The sequence below is a fragment of the Chanodichthys erythropterus genome, chromosome 2, assembly GCF_024489055.1.
Source record: "Chanodichthys erythropterus isolate Z2021 chromosome 2, ASM2448905v1, whole genome shotgun sequence".
NCBI classification, from domain to species: Eukaryota; Metazoa; Chordata; class Actinopteri; order Cypriniformes; family Xenocyprididae; genus Chanodichthys; species Chanodichthys erythropterus.
The window spans coordinates 5487161-5508945 of record NC_090222.1 but is presented as its reverse complement, the minus strand read 5'-3'; positions in this window follow the sequence as shown (position 1 = coordinate 5508945).

The window sequence follows — 21785 nt, the reverse complement described above, 5'->3', positions numbered from 1 at the left end:
TTACAGCTGTGTAATTATAATTAAAACATACAAAAATGCATGTTTTGTGTCTTTGAAAGTTACGTATTAATACCTACGTATTAACAATGAGACCAGGCTGGATTAAAACTCTCCTCAATTTGAACTCTAATTCAGATTCATAAATGCTATGCTGCATATTTTTCATGCGCGTTTGAAACAAAGCTTCTTTTTTTTTTTAAAGTATTGTATCAATGCAATGGCTAATTTTTTTATTCTCTGTAAAGGAACTGTAAAGGAAACTCATCCTCTGAACTGGTTTGTGGATAAAAAGAAATAAACTGGAATGTAAAAACTGACAATGGCTTTCATTCATAGAGGTGAGTTTTCTTCTCGTTTTTAAAAGTTTGGCTCTCATTACCCCAAAAACCTTGACATGAACTGTTGACGTATGATGAATATAGTTTTCTCAGACTCAATCCAATACATTTTCAGTTGTTTATATTGACTTTTTCTTCATAAACAGGTTTTATAAAAGCACAGACTCTCATCTCTGTTAATCAGTGTAAATCTAAACAGTGTTTTTTTTTTTTTTTTTTTTTTTTTGCAACTCTGAGCGAGGAAAAGACAAAACCTTTTATCTTAGTGAGGAGGTGGGTCTGACCCTGTTGCTACATACACAGTCTTTTCAAGACTGTGATTGTTAGGTTGTCCAAGATGGGGAAAAAAAATCACTTTTAAGTGTGAATTATAAGCCTTCACATTGAAATTGCAAGCTTAATTTTACCTGTTTTACTGCACGCACGCAAGCACGCACTGACACACACAGCCTATCTATTTTAGGTACACACAGACATCAAGAATCAGCCTGTGAATCTCAAAAACGGTGACCAGCAACATATTCTGATAAACAGATCAACTCTGAACATTAGAAAACAAGCAACTAAAAAGTCACATAAAAACAGCAAAAATAAAGTAAAATATTTAGAATAAAGGAAATTACTATGAAAATTAAGTTCATAATTTATTCAATCTCATCTATCTATCTATCTATCTATCTATCTATCTATCTATCTATCTATCTATCTATCTATCTATCTATCTATCTATCTATCTATCTATCTATCTATCTATCTATCTGTCTCATTTAAACTCATCTATCTATCTATCTATCTATCTATCTATCTATCTATCTATCTATCTATCTATCTATCTATCTATCTATCTATCTATCTATCTATCTATCTATCTATCTATCTATCTATCTATCTATCATCTATCTATCTCATTCAAACTCATCTATCTATCTATCTATCTATCTATCTAAATGGTTTATAACATTCATACTGCGAAGCAGCCTATGGAGTATCATCACTGGTAGCTGCCAAGCCCCTCCCTAGCAACCAAACAGAGTACCCTAGCAACCGTTTTGCAAAATCTATATCTCTGCATCAGAACATCGTGCAGACATGGGGGTTGGTTTATATTATGAAGCAGCCTTTGGAGTATCATCATTGGTAGCTGCCAAGCCACTCCCTAGCAACCAAACAGAGTACCCTAGCAACCATTTTGGAAAATCTATATCTCTGCATCAGAACATCGTAGAGACATGGCGGTTGGCTCTTTTGACTCATGCTAGCAATCTGGACTTCCAACATGCTATACATGCTAGCAGTGAATAGCTACATGCTAATAGTAAGTGTTAAAGTGAGCTAAGAACATGCTAATAACTCTATGAAAACTCCATAGTAACCATCTGTGACAACTACCAACCACCTAGCAACATCATAGCAACCACCCAGGTTACCATAGCAACCACCTAACAACCACCCAGAACACCCTAGCAACACCTTATCAAACACCCTGAGTACCCTAGCAACCGCATAGCAACACCTTAGCAACCACCCCGGGTACCCTAGCAACCACACAGCAACAGCTTAGCAACCACTCAGATTACCATAGCAACCGCATAGCAACAACTTAGCAACCACCCTGGGTACCCTAGCAACCGCATAGCAACACCCTAGCAACCAACCAGGATACCTTTACAACCACATAGCAACACACTAGCAACTGCCCACGAGTACCATAGCAACCGCATAGCAACAACTTAGCAACCACCCTGGGTACCATAGCAACCGCATAGCAACACCCTAGCAACCAACCAGGATACCTTAGCAACCACATAGCAACACACTAGCAACCGCCCACGAGTACCCTAGCAACCACATAACACCCTAGCAACCGCCTTGAGTACCCTGACTCTTATCTACTCTATATAAACTCTATATAAACACACATGAACCAGCTAATCAAGGTCTTATTAGGCATACTAGAAACTTCCAGTTGTGTATATTTCTGCAGGACAGTGGCCCTTCAGGACTGCTGTAATCAATAATCTAACTCAGAGATTGGACTCTAAATGAGTTTGGTGATTCAGGTCAAATAATGATTATTGCTTGTCTGGCTGTTATAACCCAGTTACAGCAGCCAAACTAAATCTAATATTAAAAAGTCAAGGGTCAAGAGCTGAACTAAAGCAAACCCTGATCTACTCACCTTCATGTCACTCTAAACCCATAACACTGTCTTTCTTCAGTGGAAGAATATCCTTTTTTTTTTTTTTTGTATGCAATAAATGTTAATGGAAACTGAACCTATCAGTTTCCAAAGTGTTAAAAACATCCTGAATGTAATCTTTGGAAATTTTTGATGATTGAGTGAGTATTTTAAATTTCATCTGCTTCTCACACAAAGCTGCTGTTTGACTTTAGAAGATGTGGAATATGACACACAAATCATACTGTATACATTACTGCAACGGTGATTTTTTTTTTTTTTTTTTTCAGTTATATTTATATGTGTTTTTATATGCTAATTTGTATTCATCATTATTTTTTAGATGTCTTAAGACTTATCTTTGTCATTTCAACGGTGACACCGGTGACGACTGCAACTGGTAATGTACTCTGCTGTTGGCTGATGTTTTTTATGGATTCATGTCTGTAGCTTTAGAGGTGAAATGATTCACTCATTTTCTCAAAGTTTCTGCGCTACTTGTCACCCTTGACGGGATCGCACCGCTCTCTGTTACATCTGTAACTCTCACTGACACTTTTCTCATAGCACCTGATCTTTTCTCAGTACAAACATTGACTGTCACTGAGGGAATGACAGCTCTCCGTCTCTCTCACAATAGCACTAATTTAGACTCAGACCCGATTAAATACAGCGTGGATGAGGACACTACTGGAATAAAACACTTTTGTTGCATGGAAACTTCACCATTACATATTTTCTATAAAATAAAATACTGCCGTTTTATAGGGAAATCATTTGGCAAACATTAAACTTTATTTGCATATGAAACACTGAGGAAACTGAATGTCAAATTATATTACTTTAATTTATTTTATTAAAGTTTTGTGACCCAAGATTCCTGCTGAAAACCTGGAAATGTTATGTAATTTTTAATTGGTCCTTTCTAGACCAAGATAATGGAAATAAATACATTTTTTAATAATAATACAATGGTAACACTTTACAATAAGGGTAGGCTACGTGAATAATCATGTACTAATTAATGTACCTGAATTAATGCTTAATTCAGCATGACGTAATGATTATTGAAAGCATGAACTAATCATGAACCTATGAAGAGCTATCATTAACTATGACTGGAGTCATTATGGACATGAAAGGCAGCCTTAACTACATATTAGTATACATGTTTGATAGGTAATGTATTATTTAACGTTTATAGATAAACCCAAATAAATAAATCAAACAGCCTCTTTAAGAATGTGGTAGATTTTTTCAAGACGCACCTGACTTAAGTTACCTTCCTGGGGCATCTCCTAATCGACACCTGAGCGTCTCCTAATTGACACTCAATAATATTTTGGGTCAACGTCTTGACCCCTTAAACCTTGTTCCCTAACCTGACTTGCTGCGCAGCAATAACCAGAGACTCCGGTTTTTGTCCTTCAAAGCTTTAATAACGGCCGGGAGAGTTCTCGTCAATTCCAGAGAATCTCTCCGAACAAAGGAATACAACAGGTTTTATTGGATTTCAGGTACACTTCACGGTCAGTATGGCAAGATCTATTACTCATTATCATCAGTCTCAATACGATTGTTTTAGATTTAAGAAAAACATCTCACTTCCTCTGTCCCGCATAAATTTAGATTAGAACAACTGAATCACTAGATCATCAAAAAAATGTCTCAGGGTTAATAGTTGAGATTACTCAATAGGTTAAAACAATTTCTCAAAGACTATTTTTTTATCCTTAGAAGGATGCTGTCTAGCCAGCACAGCAGAATTTTTCCACTTACAACAGTCAGTCCTAGTGACCATTTCTCTATTTCAAAGATTATAATTAGGCCTGTAGAAGAAAAGAAATATTAGTTCATTATTAATTAGTTCAAAAATTCCATCACAAGAATTAATAAAAAGTACTCTGACTTTAAAACAAATTTAAATAATTTAATATTAGTAATATATATAATATATCAGTTTAAAATTTCGACTGCAGGTTTGTAATAAACATTATGATGTTCAGTGTTGGGGAAAGTTACTTTTAAAAGTAATGCATTTCAATATTGCATTACTCCCTTAAAAAGTAACTAATTGCGTTCCTTTTATGAAAAGTAATGCGTTACATTACCTTTGCGTTACTTTTTCTCACTGGGGCTGGGCTTGATTGTTTTTAATAACAACAAAAAAGCTCTATTTTTGGCAAAAAGGCCCTTTCACACCAAAAGTGAAATGAATAAGCCTCAGGCTATAGGAAAAGCATATTTACACCTGTACAGTAGAGGGCGCAGCTCAAACAAACCTTTCTAATCTAAAATATTTTTTGCTTATTAGTATGGTTGAATTAGGTATAATGAAGATCAGCAGCAAAGACATTGGTTAATAATTGAGATTAAATACATAAAGTATATTTGTGTAATTTAATATAGTTAATTATTACAGGTTTGCAAAAATTCTGAGATTGCATTTCACTGTTTTTATTCATTTTGAGGAATACTGAATGTTTTCGTGCAAGTGAGATAAGTAAATGCATGTTCACATTTAGTGTAAAACTACAATAACCATCATGTTCACACAGCGCACACAACATCCTCTGCACTTTATTTCTCTCAACATGGGGACAGGAGAGCTGTCAGTCAATACTTTTGAAAAAGTAACTTGCGTTACTTATTTGAAAAAGTAACTTAAATATTTTGTTGTAAATTGAAAAAGTAATGCGTTACTTTACTAGTTACTTGAAAAGTAATCTGATTACGTAGCTCAAGTTACTTGTAATGCGTTACCCCCAACACTGATGATGTTAGTGTATGGTTAGTTAATGAGTTAATTATAATGGGCAGACTCAAGTAAAGTCAAGACAAAATAATGCATTAACAAGCCATGAGTTGAATATGTGTAAGGCTGATTAATCATGAGTTAGTAATGATGTGTCCCTCAAAGTAAAGTCACGACACAATGACGCATAAACAAAACATTGAATAAAATATGATTAAATAATTAATTATTAAAAAATAATAGAAGAACTACAAATGAACTTTTTCTTTGTTCTTTGTACTGTACCACTTATTGTATAAGAATGGCACGCATATGTATAATCATATTTCAGTGCTTTCCACAGGTTTGAAATATAGGCTACTTGCGGTGGTCAATCCTACTATTACCCACGGCACGAAAATTGTGACAAACAACAAATAATGTGTGATTTTTAACAAAAATTTGTATTTATTGAAACAAATTTTAATTACATAGACCACCATTACATTTAATTACAAATAATATGCATTATTATGCATTGAAAATTATGCAAAATTACAGCATTTAATAATGGAAGAGTTATCCTTGTTATGTCATATAGTGTGTCTCTTAGTGAATGGGACACAGATTATACGGATACTAGAGAAATCTAGGCTATTTATTGGCTAATATGTGTCAAATGTTCTTACGCTTTTATTCCTGTGGGGAGCATCCCAGCCAGAGACTACAATAGTGTACTATAAATTAAATGTAAATTAAATTAAATACAATTTATTTTGTAACCAAAATTAAACCAAATCTTTTAATTATAAACATGCCCGAGATACACCGGGACTCTTATTTTGACTTGAGCCTTGTGACTTTGCAACGTGCAGCGCTCTTTTTAAATGAAATAATAGCCTTTTGAAGTTTAATAATCAATAGGCTGTATCACGAATTATGTTTTTCATCCCCAAAATATAAGACGTCTTAAAATGATTAAGACGTTTGGTTTAAAATTTAATGCATTGAAGACTTTTTATGACATTAAATTATTTGTCTTTATGAAATATCCACCGCCCCTGACAGCAACAGTTTGTGTTCGTCATCGGCTGCAGCTGGATGCGCCCGATCGGCGAGAGTAGCCGCGCGCAGTCGAGGAGCTGAAAACAGACGTAAAGTCCGACACTTTCTGCTTTCTTAAGCTTGTGCTTTTTCTTGTCTAAGACACATTGGTATTTAAATAAAAATGAATTAAAAAAAATGTGGATCGAAAATGAATCGCTCCGAAATGAGTAAAAATAGGCTAAATAAATAAATAAAAATAATGTCTTAAGCTGCACTTGGATACATTTTATTATTAACATGTTTTTCAGAAACATGTTAATTTCTTGAAATATTTTCATTAACAGCTAATCTCTCTGACCCCTGCTACAACTACACTGTGCTGGACAATCCATGGAGATCCATCAGTAATATAAATAACAACATATGTGACCAGTCTGTCTCCTGGAGCGGCTGGTATCGTCTCTTCATTAACGGCCTGAGCGCTCATGTCGCAGACACGTGTGTTCCTCTGTATAGATGTGGCACTATTATCCCACTGTGGATACGTGGTGGACACCCAACAGTTGAGGATGGAGTCGTCACTCGAGATGTCTGCGGTTTTGATGTCAATTACTGCTGCTATTACGGATCTTATCCCATTAAAGTAAAAGCCTGTCCAAGCAATTATTATGTCTACGAGCTGGTTAGACCAACTGTCTGCTTTTCAGCATATTGTGCAGGTAATTATATTCACGTGAGCTCTTTCTACACATTCATATTGTTATTGTATTGATATTTGTGTCTGTTTATTAAACACTATTAATGCAAACTTTCAGACACTGGTAACATTACCACTACAGCTGTCACACCAGTGACCATCTCACCTGGTAATGTAACACACTTTGTCTCTATTGGCTTATTTTCTGAATGTTTTCTAATGTATTTACAGAACTGTGCTTGTGTAAAATATTTACTGTACCAGTATAATACATTGTAAAAAAAAAAAATAATAATAATAATACAGTAAAGAACGTAAAGCTGTGGTTTCCAGTACCGTAAAAATACAGTAGCAACATATTGTTGCCTCCAGTTGATTTATGTTAACTCATTGAGTTCTCAGGGTTAGACACATTATTTGATCCGTCTTGTCAGCATTATTTAAATAAATGTTTATTTTATAATAAACCACATAGCTTGACATTAATTTTAAATTAAGATATGCTGTGGTAAATTTGAACATGGATTTTTATTCTTATTCACATGTATTTAAAGACATTTCATGGAGGGTTAGGTCATGAATATTCGCCTCAAACATCATGGAAATGTATTGGTAGAAATGTATGAACCCTGTAGATTGTTCTCAGGTGTTGCTGGCTGTCATTCACTGTACAGTTCTGAATATGACACACTTCATTGACACAAACAGTCCTCTTTGTGTTTTCAATTATAAAGAACTATAAAATATAGAAATTCTGCTTCATTTAGAGCAGATCCTGTTGATCATCCGCTGTGAATGAAATCTGATTCATCCGCTCTGTACAGATGACATGTGACCCTTTAGTCATAGAGTTCATAGGCCTGTTATGATTGGCCAGATTCAGAAACACATCTGATGGGACATCTTTTTTTTTATTATTTTTATTTTGGGCTCAAAAACAACCCAAAATATTCACACATAAATTCAAGTTGATTTACAAGTATGTGACAATTTGCAAATGCAGGAAATATAAGACCATTAAAAAATGTGACCATATTTTGCATTTGGGAATAAGATTTTGTGAATATCAATTAGTTTATGCATTTGGGAATTGTATTTCGTGAACATACTGTATTTATATTGACATTATGACTTCATATTGGTGTTTTCATAAGTTTATCTCTCTACAGACCCCTGCTACAACTACACTGTGCTGAACGATACATGGAGATCCATCAATAATACATATGCACCAGTCAGAATGTGTGACCAGTCTGTCTCCTGGAGCGGCTGGTATCGTCTCTTCATTAACGGACTGAGTGCTCATATCCCAGACACGTGTGTTGCTTATGGTAGCTGTGGCACTGATTTCGCACTGTGGATACGTGGTGGACACCCAACAGTTAAGGATGGAGTCGTCACTCGAGATGTCTGCGGTTATTATAGAAGTTTCTGCTGCTTTTACGGATCTTATCCCATTAAAGTCAAAGCCTGTCCAGGCAGTTATTATGTCTACAAGCTGGTTAGTCCAACTGTCTGCAATTCAGCATACTGTGCAGGTAATTATATTCACGTCACGTGAGCTCTTTCTACACATTCATGATGTTTGTGTCTTCATGTCTGTGTGTGTATTTAAAGATGAAATAGAGAAATAGAGATGATTTCATGTTTTCTGATTGTGAACTAAAGAAAATGGCATTAACCAGAGTATGAAATTGGTCAGGTAGACATTGTATGCCTAACATCAAAGAAAATTATACATGTTTGGAAAAAAATAAAAGAGGTGAATTATGTTTTACCTCAATTTCATTTTTGGGTGAACTATCCGTTTATGAACAAATGTGGGGAAACTTATGTTTCAAACTGGTTCACTCATAAATAGATGTATAATAGCAAAAAAAAAAAAAAAAAAAAAAAAAAAAAAGGCAGGTTTAATGAATCTTAAAGTTACACTTAACAACATACAGTTATTATGGTCAGTTTACACTGCTCAAAAAACAAATAACACCTTTATTTGGTTTTGTTGCATCAGTGTGTTCAACCTGTTGGAGTTTGTTGTGGCAGTGTAAAAAAACGAAAAAAAAATTATATAATTCTCTATTCTTGCAATTTTCAAGTGTTCATGTCCCTGAGAAATATCTGCACTTAATTCTGAAGAGAATACAAAATATATAGACAGACATCCATATAAAGAGAGTCTGGTGTGGAAGGTGGACCTGGAACTGACTTCTGTCCATGACCATGTTGTCACAACATCTCTTATGTTTCTCTGTCTTCACGAACTGCCCTGAAATACAATGATTAGTATTAAAACAAAAAATATAATAAATTTAACATAAGGCTCTAACATTTCAAATGCTCGTTCTGGCCTCTGTGGTGAACGTGTATGCAGAAAATTCTGCCGAATGGAAATTTAGTCTTTGGTGAACCGTTTTCAAGAGTGTAAAGGAGATTTTAAGTTTTAAACACCTTTCACAGGCTCGCATCTGTTGTGTGAGTCCAACAAACACTTTACTGCATTAAAAGTTTAGAAAATATGAAATATATTATTGTGAAGTTACCTGTTTAAGAGACCAGCTAAACAACTAAAAATATTAATATCTATCTATAAAGGATCTATACATTTACCTCAGACTGTAACCCAGACCACCTCAAGTGCTAATTAACAACAAGGAATTATACAATTATAAAGGGGGGGGGGCATTTCAGAACTTTACAATAAAAAACATTATAAATCGGTGAAAAAAGTGAAATTTAACATTAGATTGGCAAAACGACAAAAAGATCTTTACAGATAATTAACATATTTACAGTATTGTGAATAACATTATGAATAAATATTTAAGAAGAATACTCACTTGTTTTTGAGCTGTGCCAGTATGCAGAAATGTGGTCAGAAAGTTTGTTGTTTATTCAATATTTTTTATTATGTGACTTCTCTTTTAGTTTTAAATGTTTCTTTTTTTTTTTTTTTTTTTGAATGTTTAATTATTTAAAAGAAAGAGAAGGAAACTATTATAAAGTTAAACTATTGCTACTTATACTACATCCTAAAAGTATGTACTGTTTTTGTAAAGAAAAAGTACATACTTTTGAGTGTGTAGCAGAAGAGTATGCAAGCTTTTGGACATACTGCCTCATCATAATTGTCTTTAACGGACGTTATGGCGCTTAGTTACACAACCTGTAACTGTTTAAACTACCCTGTCAATCATCGTGTAACAGTTAAAATTCTCCACATTCTATTAAATTTAATTTCATACCATTTCGGAAAGAAATGTAGTTGCACGTTGATCTGCCAATCATGGGACTTTCATGCAGAGAACTCTCTTCATCTTTACATAATGATGCATTTAAAAGTTAATGACCAAACGCACCGTTATAAAAGTTCACAATGCTGTTGCAGATGAAATATAATGTGGATAACATTTAGTAAATATCTTTTTGTCAGGTTAGATACTGATTATTAATCACTCAAGCCCCTTTATCTTAATGGCTCTGCTTAACCGTCAGTCTCGCACATCCGTCATGTTTGTAGTTTTTTAAAACTTTTTATTAGGGACCAAGCCACTCAGGCATAGGGCCCTTTTGTTTTTCTAAGGAGAATTATTTTTTCCATCATCCGGGTTTTTTTGGGGGCCTTAACATGCTCAAAAACTCTTGAAAATTGGCACACACATTGGAATCTGTGGCTATTAGGAGGCCGCAAAGGATGGGACCCGGGCATGGCAGGGGGGCTCGACAGCGCCCCCTTGAATGGTGTCCGAAAACTTAGTCCATATATCAAACACGCTTGCATGCATTAGTATGAAACTCGGTACACATATAGACCTCATCGGGCCGAACAACTTTCATGCTCTTAAGTTATACGCCACCTCAACAGGAAGTCAGTTATTATGGGTTGTTTGAAAAATGCATGCTCTGGAATTTGATATACTCCTCCTAGACGATTCGATTACCGCCAAACTTGGTCAGCAGGAAATCAAGACACTGATGCTGCTAAATTGCCAGCAGATTTTTGATATCTCGAATGGTTTGGCCGTGGTAAGCCAACAAATTTATGGCGAGAAAAGGGAAACAGGAAATGTTTTATAACGTCTACATATATTGATTTTTATGAAACTTTACTCATTTTAGGAAGCCGATCACATGGATGTGACTATTGTGAGTCAAGGTTATAGTGCCATCAACAGGCAGCAGGAAGTGTTACTTTCAAAATGCTTTAAGATCAACCTCTAATTTTTACCCAATTTGCTTCAAACTTCATTAGAATAATGTCAAGACATAACAAATGTAGACATGTAAAAAGATTTTTAATATTTTTCAAACACCGTTGCCATAGCAACAGATCAAACTTCAATATTTGTTTTGGATGGGTTTGAGAAACTTAGCATGCTTCCAATTGCATGAAACTCGACTCATATGTCAGAATTGTCATCCAGTAGACATGGGCAAAGCCTCAGAAATGGGCAGGAAGGAGGGCCTCTATAGTGCCACCTTTTGAAAAATGTGGTGGGTTAGTTTAGCCTACTACAGTCACCAACACCCGGTACACATATTTTTCTCATTAAGCTGGACTGCTTTCTTATTTACAGTCATTAGTTCATAAGTCTGATATTTTGGTTTGAATGTGGATTTTTTCACCCTCTCTCTCCCTTTCTCTGTGCACCCTCTGTCTGGGTGTCTCTGTGTCTCTGCCCCCCACATTAAGGCTGGATTAGATTTCTCAGCGCACTGTGGAGTTTGAGCAAATGACAGTATATAATTTGCTCTGGAATTTTTATAGAGGTTGTCTGAGAAAAACAGACAAGGCAGATTCGGATGATATACTTCATTTATTTGAAATTGACCTCTATGACATGAAATTCATCTAAATTTAAATGATCTCATGGATGTGGTTGTTCTGGTTTGTGGATTCAGCTGCGTGTGGTGTATTCAAATAACTTTGACATAGTCCTTTTATGTTTACCTATTTTAAATGCTTATTGCCCGTTGTGCACAGTTGCCCTGAAGTCACCGGGTTGGCGGTGTCACCGGGCTTGGGCCCGCCATCGCTGCTTGCAGCCATATTTCATATTTGTAGCTCTAATCGAATACTCATCTACAGCACAATGTGTAATGGGCAATATTAGCCGTTAAAGCCGGGAACACATTTAACGATTGTAAGGCCGATTATGAATGTAATTTGATACTTACGACTGATCATGTCCAATCGCGCCGAGTCAGAGCCAGTTGCGTTCAGTCGGTGTTTACAGTTGGTGCTTAAAATCGTGCGGTGTGCTGTGTCTAACGATTCTAGTCTTAGAATTTTAGAAACAGTCATTGCCAGTCCTCCTCACAAAGATTAGTCTCAAATTTGATAATTCACACTTCTGAAGTAGTGATTATGAGCAAATCGCATTCAAGTTTCGTTCAATTTTTTTTTTTCAAGGAAAGTCATATTTACAATAGCACTGAGGGCACGTGAAGGCAGCATAATATTTGCGACTGATGACGTCTCTGTTTCCTTGGAGACTGTGTCAGGCGATTGTAAACAAGCGGCGAAATGGCGTCAAAAAACGTTTGGACAACCGGTATGGAAGAAAAACTGGTTGAACTCTGGCAAGAGTACGAATGTCTATACAACATATCTTCGAAGGAATACCATAATAGAAGCGGTAAGGAAAGAAGCTGGGCTGCTATTGCGGAAGCTTTGAACGTGTCAGGTAATATACAGGGCCGGATTATCCATAGACAGGATTGGGCGATTGTCCTGGAGCACCAGCCAATAGGGGGGCAACAAATGATAAAGATAATAACGTTACTTTTTTTTTAATCATGTTTTTTATATATATTATTTATCTGATACGGATACAAAATAAACAGTTGATACAATTTATACAGAGAGAATATAAAGAGCCCTGCCCCTTTGATCGCAAAAGTGAAAGTGCCCTTTGAGGTCGCATTGTGGTAGTATAACGTTACTTCTGTGGTAATTTAATGGTCTACAGTGTCGTTTCAAGTCGAACAAGCTTCATTGAGGATTGCAGCTTATCGTTGCTTAACAACGGCCAACACCACCAGAGTGCAAGCCCTAAAAATAGATTTAACAAAGTTTACTCACCTCAAATTTTCTCTGTAGAGAACAAATCCATGTTGCCTCTCCAGCCAGGACCTCACACATATCCTGCGCGTTTTTCCTCTTTTTTGGTTATTTTCCGCACAAATATAGCTGCAGATGAAGAGCGTGAGCTGTTTGTTTACATCCATTTTCAAGATCCCGCGCACAGTGTGTTGCTAAGCAGTGGTCTCAATCGTAAACGTTTGTGTTCTTCTCAGACTGTCAACGATTAAAATCGGCTCCAGTCGAAGGAAACAATCGGTATGTGTGTTCAGTTCAGTCTTAGAATGTTACAGCTAATCGTTAGGTGTGTCCCCGGCTTTAGAATTGAAAGTGCAGATTCCTGCACACTCTTAAAAAAGAAAAAAAAAAGAAAATTAAAGCCGGGGACACACCTAACGATTAGCTGTAGTTGCTAAAAGGCACTACTTTCTTTGGCAGGGACTTTAGACATAATTTTCTGGTATAAATAGATAGACACTGATTACAAAATACATGACAGCTGGGTGTAATGATGTGATAAAGGGATAATGAGTCCGGCAGTGCGTTATGGGTAGTGTAGTCAATGGGGTGAAAACAGTCCAGGATGGAGTGCCCTCAAGTGGCTAATTCGGGCACTCTCACTGACGGTCGTGACATTACCCCCCCTCAAAGGAGCGGCTACCAGACGCTCCACCAGAAAACAAAAAACAAAAACACCAGCAACTCAGGAGGGAGGTGGACAGGAGGAGGATCAGGGGGAGGGATGGCGGGCCAGATCCAGGGTCCCCAACTGATAGCCAGGGTGGTGCTGGAGGAACTGACCAGGCTGGTTCCAGCGGTTCTAGAGTCCTGGCTGGGTGCCAGGGTGGTGCTGGAGGAACTGACCAGGCTGGTTCCAACGGTTCCAACGGCTGGGGCAGTGGCAGCAGGGCAGGAAGCCTGGACGACGGTGGCAGGACAGAAGATCTGGGCGGTGGCGGCAGGGCAGAAGGCTTGGACGGCGGCAGGGCAGAAGGTTTGGAGGGGGGCAGGGCAGTAGGCTTGGACGGTGGCGGGGCAGTAGGCTTGGACGGCGGCGACAGGGCTGGCCATGGGTGCTTCGTGGCCGTATCAGGGAGAACGAGCAGCTCGGTGACGGCCTCCGTGGCCGTATCAGGGAGAGCGGCCAGCTCGGTGACGGCCTACGTGGCCGTATCAGGGAGAACGAGCAGCTCGGTGACGGCCTCCGTGGCCGTATCAGGGAGAGCGGAGAACTCAGGGACGGCAGCGGGCTCGGACTGGAACTGCTCTGGGACGGCAACGTGTTCGGACTGGAGCTGCTCAGGGACGGCAACGTGCTCAGGCTGGAGCTGCTCTGGGACGGCCGCGTGCTCAGGCTGGGGCTGCTCTGGGACGGCAGCGTGCTCAGGCTGGGGCTGCTCTGGGACGGCAGCGTGCTCAGGCTGGGGCTGCTCTGGGACGGCAGCGTGCTCAGGCTGGGGCTGCTCTTGGACGGCAGCGTGCTCAGGCTGGGGCTGCTCTGGGACGGCAGCGTGCTCATGCTGGGGCTGCTCTGGGACGGCAGCGTGCTCGGGCTGCCCTGGGACGGCAGCGGGCTCGGGCTGCTCGGGCAGCGGCGGCAGGGCAAGGCGCTTCGTTGGCGCCGGCAGGGCAAGGCGCTTCGTTGGCGCCGGCAGGGCAAGGTGCTTGGAGAACCCACGAATAGCCACTAGAGTGGTCTCCAGGCCTTGTAGGATGGAGGAAGCCCCTTTCCTCCTTCTCCTCCGCTTATGAGGGTGAGGCAGTGGCTCACCCAAAATGGACTCACTGGCTGGAGCGGACTTACTGACCGGAGCGGGCTCTGGAGCAGGCTCACTGGTTAGAGCGGCCTCACTGGCTGGAGCGGGCTCTGGAGCGGACTCACTGGCTGGAGCTGGCTCTGGAGCGGACTCACTGGCTGGAGCGGGCTCTGGAGCGGACTCACTGGCTGGAGCGGGCTCTGGAGCGGACTCACTGGCTGGAGCGGGCTCACTGACTGGAGCGGACTCTGGAGTGGACTCACTGACTGGAGCGGGCTCTGGAGTGGACTCACTGACTGGAGCGGGCTCTGGAGTGGACTCACTGACTGGAGCGGGCTCTGGAGTGGACTCACTGACTGGAGCGGGCTCTGGAGTGGACTCACTGACTGGAGCGGGCTCTGGAGTGGACTCACTGACTGGAGCGGGCTCTGGAGTGGACTCACTGACTGGAGTGGACTTACTGACTGGAACGGGCTCTGGAGTGGACTCACTGGCTGGAGCGGGCTCTGGAGCGGACTCACTGGCTAGAGCGGGCTCTGGAGCGGACTCACTGGCTGGAGCGGGCTCTGGAGCGGACTCACTGGCTGGAGCGGGCTCTGGAGCGTTATCACTGGCTGGAGCGGGCTCACTGACTGGAGCGGACTCTGGAGTGGACTCACTGACTGGAGCGGGCTCTGGAGTGGACTCACTGACTGGAGCGGGCTCTGGAGTGGACTCACTGACTGGAGCGGGCTCTGGAGTGGACTCACTGACTGGAGTGGACTTACTGACTGGAACGGGCTCTGGAGTGGACTCACTGACTGGAGCGGGCTCTGGAGTGGACTCACTGACTGGAGTGGACTTACTGACTGGAACGGGCTCTGGAGTGGACTCACTGACTGGAGCGGGCTCTGGAGTGGACTCACTGACTGGAGCGGGCTCTGGAGTGGACTCACTGACTGGAGTGGACTTACTGACTGGAACGGGCTCTGGAGTGGACTCACTAACTGGAGCGGGCTCTGGAGTGGACTCACTGACTAGAGTGGACTCACTGACTGGAACGGGCTCTGGAGTGGACTCACTAACTGGAGCGGACTTTGGAGTGGACTCACTAACTGGAGCGGGCTCTGGAGTGGACTCACTGACTGGAGCGGACTCTGGAGTGGACTCACTAACTGGAGCGGGCTCTGGAGTGGACTCACTGACTAGAGTGGACTCACTGACTAGAGTGGACTCACTGACTGGAACGGGCTCTGGAGTGGACTCACTGGCTGGAGCGGGCTCTGGAGATGACTCACTGGCTGGAGCAGGCTCTGGACCTTGGGGGAAGGACTCACTGACTGGAGTGGACTTACTGACTGGAACGGGCTCTGGAGTGGACTCACTGACAGGAGCGGGCTCTGGAGTGGACTCACTGACTGGAGTGGACTTACTGACTGGAACGGGCTCTGGAGTGGACTCACTGACTGGAGCGGGCTCTGGAGTGGACTCACTGACTGGAGCGGGCTCTGGAGTGGACTCACTGACTGGAGTGGACTTACTGCCTGGAACGGGCTCTGGAGTGGACTCACTAACTGGAGCGGGCTCTGGAGTGGACTCACTGACTAGAGTAGACTCACTGACTGGAACGGGCTCTGGAGTGGACTCACTAACTGGAGCGGACTTTGGAGTGGACTCACTAACTGGAGCGGGCTCTGGAGTGGACTCACTGACTGGAGCGGACTCTGGAGTGGACTCACTAACTGGAGCGGGCTCTGGAGTGGACTCACTGACTAGAGTGGACTCACTGACTAGAGTGGACTCACTGACTGGAACGGGCTCTGGAGTGGACTCACTGGCTGGAGCGGGCTCTGGAGTGGACTCACTGGCTGGAGCAGGCTCTGGACCTTGGGGGAAGGAGGGAACCTTCCTCCTTCTCCTCCTCCTTTTACCAGGGTTAAGAAGAAGCTCAGTGCCTACCTTCCCTGTGACTTCTAGAACGGATTCATGGGCTGAAGCATGTACACTGCCTGGTAGATTGGGTGAGGTCCCCCTACCCCGATCTTCGAGGTAGTAGACGAACCCCCAAAAATCCATGTAACCCAATCCATCTATCTCCCTCGACGGCAACGAGTCATCCAGACAACCGTTGAAAAGGTCGATCAGACACGCATCATTGTAACCTAGCCCTGCCGCCAGGGTCCAAAACATTTGTGCCAATCCACCGACCTGATGACCCTGTTGCCGCAGGGTGGTTAGATTGCTCAGGCGAGCCATCCGTTCCCTCACAGTGGTAGGAGGAGTGATGTGGATCCCCATCCTGCTGGATCCTTAGATGCTGGAGTTTTCTGTCACGGGTGCAAACACGGAGACGAGAGACAGATCCAATTGCAGGTAATTTATTTAGGGTAATCCAAAATCGTAGTCCACAAACAAGCATGGGTCAAAAGCCAGGTAATCAGTCCATCAAAAAACAAGAACAAAACACGGGAACAGGAAAAAAACACAGACCAGGGAATGTGAACTGAAAACTCCAGGATGTGAACAGAAACAGACAGTGTATAAATAGACAGACAATGATTACAAAATACATGACAGCTGGGTGTAATGATGTGATAAAGGGATAATGAGTCCGGCAGTGCGTTATGGGTAGTGTAGTCAATGGGGTGAAAACAGTCCAGGATGGAGTGCCCTCAAGTGGCTAATTCGGGCACTCTCACTGACGGTCGTGACAGTAACGATCAATGCGACATGGCGCTAAAACTTAAAAACTGCTTACCTCAAGCTCTTTTCACCTTCCTCTTTTGCAGCTTCCTCTTTTTTTCAGCACACATAAAAACTACAAGTCTGATTCAACACAGTCCTTTTGTTTACCACTAGCGCATGCTGATAAGGTTTTATTATAGTGTAGTACAAATAAGATTCTTAAGTCTAGGAAGGAAGGGGACAGGGTCGAGCTTTATTTTCAAGATTCAGAAAAGTCCAACAAAAACTGTGCGAGGCACAACAACAAAACAAAATAATCCACAAAGGGCTTCACTCCAGTCACGGCATATACAATCCACAAAGGGCTTCACTCCTGGTCACGGCACGTACAATCCACAATGGGCTTCACTCCAGTTAGTTGTGCACCAGCGGCTCAGTCAGCAGTTCCCCTCTCTCTCACCGACTCCTGCTTCTCGCAGCGTTTTAACCTGTCTCCGCGCCAATTACTGAAATGAGAAACAGGTGTTCGTGATTTACATTTAAATCGCTCACTCACCAAAGATCTCCCGATGCTCTCTCCCGCCGCAGACCTCGCTGAACCACGCCCCCCTCGCCACATACCCCCACCGCCCGACTCAAGGGGGTCGCGCACACTGGACGCGTACGTCTCAGGTATCTCACACCGGACGCGCACTTTCTATACGCGCAAGCTCAATTTTGAATCGGCTTCTGACAGAAGAGCTGCACGATGAAAGCTTACTTTATTATTTTTTTATTTGTATTGAATAATAGCTGACTTTTGAAGGTTCATTAATGAATATCACATTATGTCTGTTATTGTTTTGTTGTATCGGTTGTCTAGGCAACTATGTTACATTGTAGCAATATTAATTAACTAACGTTAACTAGCTAGTCCGAGTAAAAACGTCAGCAAAGCAAGTTATTTCAGTAACACTTTACAATAAAGTTTCATTTGTTATCATAGTTAATGTATTAGGTTAACTAACATGAACTATGAGCATTTGTTACAGTATTTATTAAGCTTTGTTAACTTAATGTTAGTTAAAAAACAGTTGTTCTTTGTTCATGTTAGTTCAGTGTAACTAATGTTAAATACAACTTTGATTTTAATAATGTATTAGTAAATGTTGTAATTAACTTAAACAAAGATTAATAAAGGCTGTATAAGTGCAGTTCATTATTAGTTCATGATAACTAATGTATAATAATATATAATATATTTAATATTTCATATTTTGTGGGGATTTCACAGTACTAAAGAATATTAACTTCTAAATTATGCAGTATTCAACGGACATAATTACATTATATTATATATTTATCCAATGTAGACTATGAATGTTTTTGAATGCCCTGTTTTTTATGTCCTCCTCAAACAGATCAAATATTGACGGACAACAAAAAAAAAAAACTGCTGTACTGCTACTTTTACGTCGAAGACTGAAAAATAGAGGCAATCGAATTTGCCTGTGCTTTGTTATTTCGCCTCACTGAGGTTAGTGTATGGAAAAATGGCACAAAAGAGCAAAATAATATATTAGAAAGGGCTACGTTTATTATACATTTTCCCCAAATATGTTTAGACCTTACTCAAGCTGTTGAACTCAGAATGTAAAACAAGTGTATCTTGTAGCACAGGGTGAAAGTATGTACATTGACGATTTGAGGGAAATATAATATAAATTTAATATAAAACCTTGAAATGGTGCTCTGTGGCGCGGAAGGATTTTGAACAACTTCCTGAGTGGTAGCTGGGCGCCGCGGACAGGCGCCGAATGTTGCCGCCGGTGTGCGTACTCTCATAGAAAAGTGTTCGAAAAATGTGTTCGAATTTTAAAAGACGTGGCGCGGCGCCGAGCTACGTGTCCGGTGTGTGACCCCCTTCAGGCCGGGGATAATAGCGGAGGGTGAGGATGGCCCACCTAATAGCCAAACACTCTTTCTCAACGGTGCTGTACTTAGCTTCCCTCTTTGAGAGCTTACGGCTAATGTACAGCACCGGCCGTTCCTCTCCCTCTATCTCCTGGGACAGGACAGCACCCAGCCCTCTGTCCGACGCGTCAGTCTGCAACAGAAAAGGGAGAGAAAAATCAGGAGAGTGAAGCAATGGCCCGCCACATAGAGCAGCCTTCACCTGGGTGAAGGCTTGCTGGCATAACTCCGTCCACTGGACCGTATCTGGCGCATCCTTTATAGTTAGATCAGTCAACGAGCTGGTGAGGGCCGAATAATTAGGAACAAACCTCCTATAATATCCCGCCAGCCCGAGGAACTATCTAACCTCCTTTTTGGTCTTGGGGCACGGACAGGTCGCAATCGCTGCCGTCTTATCAATTTGGGGACGCACCTGTCCATGCCCCAAGTGGAAGCCCAGATACCTTACTTCCACGCGCCCAATCGCACACTTCTTCGGGTTGGCCGTGAGCCCGGCTCCCCTCAGCGATCTCAGGACGGCCCTCAAATGCTGCATATGCCACTGCCAGTCATTACTGAAGATAATAATATCATCCAGATAGGCAGCAGCATATGCACCATGGGGCCGCAAAATTTTATCCATGAGACGCTGAAAGGTAGCCGGTGCCCCGAACAGCCCGAACAGAAGGGTGACGAATTGGTGTAATCCAAACGGCGTCGTGAAAGCTGTCTTTTCTTTGGATAATGGCGACAAGGGGATCTGCCAATACCCTTTTGTTAAGTCCAGTGTCGAATAAAATCGAGCCGTACCAAGCCGGTCAAGCAACTCGTCCACCCGAGGCATTGGATACGCGTCGAATTTCGACACTGCGTTCACCTTGCGGTAGTCGACACAGAACCGAACTGAGCCGTCCGTCTTGGGAACCAAAACTATCGGGCTCGCCCAGTTACTGCTGGACTCTTCTATTACTCCCATTTCAAGCATAGCCTCTAATTCTGCTTGAACTACATTTTTCTTGTGTTCCGGCAATCTATACGGCCGGCTGCGAACCACCACGCCCGGCTCACTAAATCAGGCTTTGATGCACCGAGGTTCGGTTACATCCTGAGTCCACCAAAGCCTGATAGGTACCCCCCTTGACACTCACAGGTATTTGGTAATCGCCAGCTTGACCGGGGGCAGCCTGCGGATCGTCCGGGACCCAGATCAACCTCCATCACTGGACACCTGTCCACAAAGTGCTCCGGGTCCCCGCAACGCCAACAGGCCGGCCCAGACCTGCCCGCCGCTCTTGTGGCAGGGAGCGGGTTAAATGGTTGACATGGAGAGAGGGGAGAAGCAGGAGCGGAGTCCGGCCCGGCAGCAGGGAGTCCCGCCCCCCTGGGTAGAGGGACAGGTTTAGAGTGAGAGGGGGAATTAAAAGAAGGAGAGAGAGAGGCAGATGGTAGGGGTTCGCCGATCCCTTGGTACGCCACCATGTGGTCCTCCGCCAGTTCGATGGCTGAGTCCAGCGACGTGGGGCGTGGCACTGGACCCACTCGGCGGTTTTCTTGGGGAGCCGAGTGATAAACTGCTCCAGTACCACGCGATCGATAACCAGGTCCACGTCGCTTCCCTCAGCCAGTAGCCATTTGCGGCACGTGTCCCGGAGCTGTTGGGCCAACACGAAGGGCCGGACGGACTCGCCCAGGTCCAGAGAGCGGAAGCGTTGGCAATGTTGCTCTGGGGTCCGGCCGACCCGCTGGACGATGGCCCGCCGAAGATCGTCAAATACTAGGAGGTTCTCTGCTGGCAGCTGCTGCGCCGCCACCTGAGACTCCCCCCGAGAGGAGGGGGACCAGCGTCATGGACCATTGGTCCCGCGGCCAGCCACCTGCCTCAGCTGACCGCTCAAATAGGTCGAGGAAGGCCTCGGGGTCGTCCGATGGCCCCATTTTGTTCATTGGCAGGTGGGTAGGTGCAGCCAGCTGCGCAATGGTTTCCTGGTGAACCTCCCGGTCAATCCAGCTCCGGAACCTCTCGCGGTCCTCCTGCTGGGCCTGCACGATGGCTTGAAAGCGGCGTTCTTGGTTGGTGCGCAGGTCCAGCAGGGCCTGATGTTGCTCCTGATGCAGGACCGCGAGGGACGCGATGACTTCCGCAAATGTCGACGGGGAGGACGAAGATTGCATGGCAGCGGCCACCCAGCTTCCTTCCCGGGTTTCGGCACCAGTAGTACAAATAAGATTCTTAAGTCTAGGAAGGAAGGCGACAGGGTCGGCGTTCAACTGCTGACTGAGCTTTATTTTCAAGATTCAGAAAAGTCCAACAAAAACTGTGCGAGGCACAACAACAAAACAAAATAATCCACA